The sequence below is a fragment of the Brienomyrus brachyistius genome, chromosome 4 (assembly GCF_023856365.1).
Source record: "Brienomyrus brachyistius isolate T26 chromosome 4, BBRACH_0.4, whole genome shotgun sequence".
Taxonomy (NCBI): Eukaryota; Metazoa; Chordata; class Actinopteri; order Osteoglossiformes; family Mormyridae; genus Brienomyrus; species Brienomyrus brachyistius.
This window is the reverse complement of record NC_064536.1, coordinates 33,981,564-33,988,319: the sequence shown is the minus strand read 5'-3', so window position 1 is coordinate 33,988,319 and position 6,756 is coordinate 33,981,564. Positions and strand designations below refer to the sequence as shown.

The 6,756-nt window shown below is 45.2% G+C and overlaps 4 non-coding genes across 4 annotated transcripts; all 4 read left to right on the top strand.

Moving 5' to 3' along the window:
• The first annotated feature begins 2,994 nt into the window (after positions 1–2,994).
• trnar-acg (transfer RNA arginine (anticodon ACG)) lies at positions 2,995–3,067 on the top strand. Its single transcript has one exon. It is a non-coding gene; the product is annotated as a tRNA-Arg (tRNA).
• Positions 3,068–3,183: 116 nt separating this feature from the next.
• Positions 3,184–3,255, top strand: trnae-uuc (transfer RNA glutamic acid (anticodon UUC)). The gene has a single exon. It is a non-coding gene; the product is annotated as a tRNA-Glu (tRNA).
• A 1,010-nt stretch (positions 3,256–4,265) lies between these two features.
• On the top strand, positions 4,266–4,338 carry trnar-acg (transfer RNA arginine (anticodon ACG)). Its single transcript has one exon. It is a non-coding gene; the product is annotated as a tRNA-Arg (tRNA).
• Positions 4,339–4,454: 116 nt separating this feature from the next.
• On the top strand, positions 4,455–4,526 carry trnae-uuc (transfer RNA glutamic acid (anticodon UUC)). Its single transcript has one exon. It is a non-coding gene; the product is annotated as a tRNA-Glu (tRNA).
• Positions 4,527–6,756: the final 2,230 nt, after the last annotated feature.

The window sequence follows — 6,756 nt, the reverse complement described above, 5'->3', positions numbered from 1 at the left end:
CGCGGCAGCTACTATCCATTCACTTCCCTGGCAGGACTCAGTCCGCTACCAGGCTGCCCCCGGCAGAGCCGTGTTAGCTGCCCGACGGGACAGTTTCCACACACACAACCTTATTCATACTCCCTCCCTGTCAAAGACCTGTGTCTCTACAGACACCCATATTTGCTTCCTTGCAAATACCTGTATTCACCTTCCTGTGAATACGAGGATCCTCCTGTGGATCACAATCCACTAGCGCTTTTCCCAAAGTTTGTCAAACAGCACATATAGTTACTATATAGACTTAAACATCGACTTGCGATTAAATAAATCAACTTACAATTTTTCCCTTTAATTTTGGTCCGTTGATCGGATTGGGACGTCCAGGCGTTTGTCCGACGAGGATGGGATGCTGAGCCGGATCGAGTAACTTTTTTCCTCGCTCCTTGGCTGACGGTAGCGCTTCACCGCTCCCTTCTAACAGGACACCTCATTCCTCGCCGTCCGTGCGCTCTGGCTGTTCCCTTTCTCCGATCCCGGACGAGCCCCCAAATCTGTGGAAGAAATTTCTCGAAGTCCGATGTTTAAGTGTTTGACAGAACTTTATTATTGGATGAGCTCAAAGGGAACAGACACTCAGCAATCATGCGTCTTGTGTTCTGCTCCCCGAACAACAAGTGCATACATCTCTTATAGCCAAAAATACCGTCATCAGATAGTTCAAAGAAAAGGATCAGGTGTCTGTAGACACAAGGCACTTCTGCTTATTGAGGCTTGCTTATCAGCACAGAAATTCCTCTGCAGTTTCATACTGAGTCGAGTTAAATTTATCCAATTACCCAATTACTTTTATCTCACTTCCAGGTCATGCTGACCCGGGCCCTTGCTGAGCAAGCTACATTATGGCAAACGTTAGTTCATTCATAGAAAATAGAAATCCCTTTACTTACAGTAAGCAAGCTTGCATTAGTACATTGTGCTTGATACATCAAACTGATTCAAGTGAGGTTATATTGTTTCAATCATTATAGGTAAATCAACAACACATTATGAGCTCAATTGTTAATTACTGATTAGGTAATGCATTTTGCATAATCGTCTATATTCCATTATTGATTACTGATTAGCATAATCAAGAATTTTCTACCACACAACCAAAAAGAAAACACCAAGAATACGAGAGATTTTGCTCAAATTTAGCAGTTTTTCGGCCATAAATGTGTGCATTGTCTAAGATGCTGGATGCGAAGCCAAAAACGTCACCGATGCGAAGGGAATGTCCGTGCTGCAACACCAGCGTGTCAGCGGGGCAGGCGGGTCCTTGTTTCACTGGCCAACCACACGGGGCCAGTCGCCTCGCTTGGCCAATCGGTCGAGACCGTTGTAAAACATTTAGTTGAAACACTTCTTCAACTGGCCAATAGGGGGCTGAAACATTTGTTGCACTAAAGCCGAAAGGAAGCTGGCAAAAGGAACATAGATGACAGACAGATGTGGGAAGCATTCCGTATTTTCAGACTGTAGCATTTACTTTTAGTTGATTTTCCATCCGTCATTCTCATAAGCATTATTGCTACTTAAAAAGATGAAATTTCTTGTGACATTATTTGATACTGAGAGGAAGAATCTGTTTTTAAGAAATACTTGAAAGTCATCTGAAGTGTGAAATCGACACAAGAAAGATCTGGATGCAAATGCATTTAATCCTTTTCTCTTTGTCTTATTTGTTTGTCCTTTTCTGCTGTGGGCCAGTGGCGCAATGGATAACGCGTCTGACTACGGATCAGAAGATTCTACGTTCGACTCCTGGCTGGCTTGGCCATTTCTTTCCTTTACTCTAATGCCTTCTGCTTTAGCCGCTCCATGCTACCAACGTCTTGGCTTCCTCGCATCAGCTACAGACAGGGAGCTCACAAGAGGCAGGCTGCATGGTGTCCCATATCGTCTAGCGGTTAGAATTTCTGGCTTTCACCCAAGTGGCCCGGGTTCTACTCCTGGTATGGGAATTGTACTTATCGTTGTCTTCAGCCTTGCAACTAATCATGTCCTTGTGCTAAGGCAGCAAAAATGCTCTTCCTGGGAAGTCTAACTATCTTGCTGGAAATACTGACCAGTCATTACATACAACTCAGGTGGAGCTGTCACCTTGCATGTGATTTTGCCATACTTTGGTGTCACAATATTTATTACATTTTTAATATTTTTAAGCCAAACTAAAGAATAATCTCAGCGCCCATTTCCTCCAGTCGTAGGTTGTGGTGCCGTGCCAGGTTACCCCTGAAAAACACTGTCCCCGACAATTCAGATCAGACACACAAAATGAAATGAATTACTTGAGAAAATGAACTTTTACCATAAAATAACTTTTGTTGGTTACGAAATGCAATTTCTACAGAAAAAAAATATCTTACCCGTGGTGAAACAGCCAAAAAAAAACACCAAAAATACAAGAGATTTTGCTGAAATTTAGCAGTTTTTCAGCCATAAATGTGTGCATTGTCTAGGATGCTGGATGCGAAGCCAAAACCGTCACCGATGCGAAGGGAATGTTCGTGCTGCAACACCAGCGCGTCAGCGGGGCAGGCGGGTCCTTGTTTCACTGGCCAACCACACGGGGCCAGTCGCCTCGCTTGGCCAATCGGTCGAAACCGTTGTAAAACATTTAGTTGAAACACTTCTTCAACTGGCCAATAGGGGGCTGAAACATTTGTTGTACTAAAGCCGAAAGGAGGCTGGCAAAAGGAACATAGATGACAGACAGATTTGGGAAGCATTCCGTATTTTCAGACTGTAACATTTACTTTTAGTTGATTTTCCATCCGTCATTCTCATAAGCATTATTGCTACTTAAAAAGATGAAATTTCTTGTGACATTATTTGATACTGAGAGGAAGAATCTGTTTTTAAGAAATACTTGAAAGTCATCTGAAGTGTGAAATCGACACAAGAAAGATCTGGATGCAAATGCAATTAATCTTTTTCTCTTTGTGCTACTTGCTTATCCTTCTGTGGTGTGGGCCAGTGGCGCAATGGATAACGCGTCTGACTACGGATCAGAAGATTCTAGGTTCGACTCCTGGCTGGCTCGGCCATTTCTTTCCTTTACTCTAATGCCTTCTGCTTTAGCCGCTCCATGCTACCAACGTCTTGGCTTCCTCGCATCAGCTGCAGACAGGGAGCTCAGAAGAGAGAGGCTGCATGGTGTCCCATATGGTCTAGCGGTTAGGATTCCTGGTTTTCACCCAGGTGGCCCGGGTTCGACTCCCGGTATGGGAATTATACTTATCGTTGTCTTCAGCCTTGCAACTAATCATGTCCTTGTGCCAAGGCAGCAAAAATGCTCTTCCTGGGAAGTCTAACAATCTTGCTGGAAATACTGACCAGCCATTACATACAACTCAGGTGGAGCTGTCACCTTGCACGTGATTTTGCCATACTTTGGTGTCACAATATTTATTACATTTTTAGTAATTTTAAGCCAAGCTAAAGAATAATCTCAGCGCCCATTTCCTCCAGTCGTAGCTTGTGGTGCCGTGCCAGGTTACCCCTGAAAAACACTGTCCCCGACAATTCAGATCAGACACACAAAATGAAATGAATTACTTGAGAAAATGAACTTTTACCATAGAATAACTTTTGTTGGTTACGAAATGCAATTTCTACAGAAAAAAAATATCTTACCCGTGGTGAAATAGACAAAAAGAAAAGACAAAAAATACGAGAGATTTTGCTGAAATTTAGCAGTTTTTCGGCCATAAATGTGTGCATTGTCTAGGATGCTGGATGCCAAGCCAAAAACGTCACCGATGCGAAGGGAATGTCCGTGCTGCAACACCAGCTCGTCAGCGGGGCAGGCGGGTCCTTGTTTCACTGGCCAACCACACGGGGCCAGTCTGCTCGCTTGGCCAATCGGTCGAGACCTTTGTAAAACATTTAGTTGAAACACTTCTTCAACTGGCCAATAGGGGGCTGAAACATTTGTTGCACTAAAGCCGAAAGGAGGCTGGCAAAAGGAACATAGATGACAGACAGATGTGGGAAGCATTCCGTATTTTCAGACTGTAGCATTTACTTTTAGTTGATTTTCCATCTGTCATTCTCATAAGCATTATTGCTACTTAAAAAGATGAAATTTCTTGTAACATTATTTGATACTGAGAGGAAGAATCTGTTTTTAAGAAATACTTGAAAGTCATCTGAAGTGTGAAATCGACACAAGAAAGATCTGGATGCAAATGCATTTAATCCTTTTCTCTTTGTGTTATTTGTTTGCCCTTCTATGCTGTGGGCCAGTGGCGCAATGGATAACGCGTCTGACTACGGATCAGAAGATTCTAGGTTCGACTCCTGGCTGGTTCGGCCATTTCTTTCCTTTACTCTAATGCCTTCTGCTTTAGCCGCTCCATGTTACCAACATCTTGGCTTCCTCGCATCACCTACAGACAGGGAGCTCACAAGAGGCAGGCTGCATGGTGTCCCATATGGTCTAGCGGTTAGGATTCCTGGTTTTCACCCAGGTGGCCCGGGTTCGACTCCCAGTGTGGGAATTGTACTTATTGTTGACTGCACCCCTGCAACTGATCTTTATAGCTTTTGTTGGTTACGAAATGCAATTTGTACAGAAAAAAAATATCTTACCCGTGGTGAAACAGCCAAATGCAAATGCGTTTAATCCTTTTCTCTTTGTGTCACTTGTTGAGCCCCGCACTGGACAGAACCGGGACAGTGCAGAGATTATGATAAGGCATATTTGCAAAGTGTTTTCAATTTTCCAAGTCCTTCACAGATTTGTGTTAGTTGACTTTCTATTGATTGTTTTTAAATTAATGATTTTGGTTATACCTTGAAGATAAGTCTTACTCCTAGTACGGTTTCCTTCTGTTTCAGTGATGTGTGCATCATAATTATGACAGGGATAGGACATGAGTCTAATTTTTCCTGAATCGGTCAGGAATTATCAATATATTGCAAAGCATGTTTAGAGAAATCACTGCTAAATATGGTCTTTGAGGAAATCAAGCATTTGTAGTCAATTATGTAACAAGAGAGACAGGGGAAGAAGGGGGGTTATTCCACAAAGTAGGTGTTCTCAGTTAGCTGGATTTACTTAATATGTGCATGTGTACAGCAGAGGGACATGCGTGTGTGCAGCACAAGGACATGCGTGTGTGCAGCACAGGGACATGCGTGTGTGTACAGCACAGGGACATGCGTGTGTGCAGAACAGGGACATGTGTGTGTGCAGAACAGGGACATGCGTGTGTGCAGCACAGGGACATGCGTGTGTGCAGCACAGGGACATGCGTGTGTGTGCAGCACAGGGACATGCGTGTGTGCAGAACAGGGACATGTGTGTGTGCAGAACAGGGACATGCGTGTGTGCAGCACAGGGACATGTGTGTGTGCAGAACAGGGACATGCGTGTGTGCAGCACAGGGGCATGCGTGTGTGCAGCACAGGGACATGCGTGTGAACAGCACAGGGACATGTGTGTGTACAGCACAGGGACATGTGTGTGTATAGCACAGGGACATGCGTGTGTGCAGAACAGGGACATGCGTGTGTACAGCACAGGGACATGCGTGTGTGCAGAACAGGGACATGCGTGTGTGCAGAACAGGGACATGCGTGTGTGCAGCACAGGGACATGCGTGTGTGCAGCACAGGGGCATGCATGTGTGCAGCACAGGGACATGCGTGTGTATAGCACAGGGACATGTGTGTGTACAGCACAGGGACATGTGTGTGTATAGCACAGGGACATGTGTGTGTGCAGAACAGGGACATGCGTGTGTGCAGCACAGGGGCATGCGTGTGTGCAGCACAGGGACATGCGTGTGTATAGCACAGTGTTACGTGCCGTAAGGTTTGGGGGGGGATTGTCCTGATTGTTGTTCGGCTGCCTTCGACTCCGCCTCCCGGACCTGGCCACGCCCCGAGCCTCGACGCTACTTCCGCGTTTGTGAATTGAAAAGGCCGGCGCGGGAGAGTAGCGGGAGCTCTGCTCATAGTTGGTTTTTGCGGTATTGGTTTGCTTGTGTTCTTGTGATTTATCGTGTATGACAGTTTTTGGTTTTCCGGTTTTCGTTTCTTGCCTTATCCCTCTGTACCTTTGCCTTTGGTTTTGACTGCTTTCTGGTTTGTGATCTATTGCCTTCCTCCTGACTCCTCTCTTGCTTCGCCCCTCGGATACTGTGTTTCGGCTTTGGTGTTCTGTATGTCTGGTTCTGTTAAGTGCGTAGGGAGTGACGGCTGTTTTGGTTTGCGTACGTGTTGCTTATTCTGTGTTTTGGTTAGGGAGTTAGGATTAGTCTGTGTCATTTTCTTTTCGTTTAGAGTTAGCTTAGTTTGGGACGTATTCGTTAGTGGTGTTTTGTTTATTGTTTTGCCGGTGTCACTCCCGAAGTCTGTTGCCCTATTGTGTGTGAAGGTCTTTGTGAATAAACATAAAAAAATACAAAAAAAGATCCCTTTGTGTCCCGTGTTCCCTTTTCCCATACCCTGGTTGTCTCGTTTTCCCCTCTCCTTTCCCTTTACCTTTCTGGCGGTCCTCAACCCTAGACTGAGGATCGTAACACACAGGGACATGTGTGTGTACAGCACAGGGACATGTGTGTGTACAGCACAGGGACATGTGTGTGTGCAGAACAGGGGCATGTGTGTGTGCAGAACAGGGGCATGCGTGTGTGCAGCACAGGGACATGCGTGTGTATAGCACAGGGAAATGCGTGTGTGCAGAACAGGGACATGCGTGTGTACAGCACAGGGACATGTGTG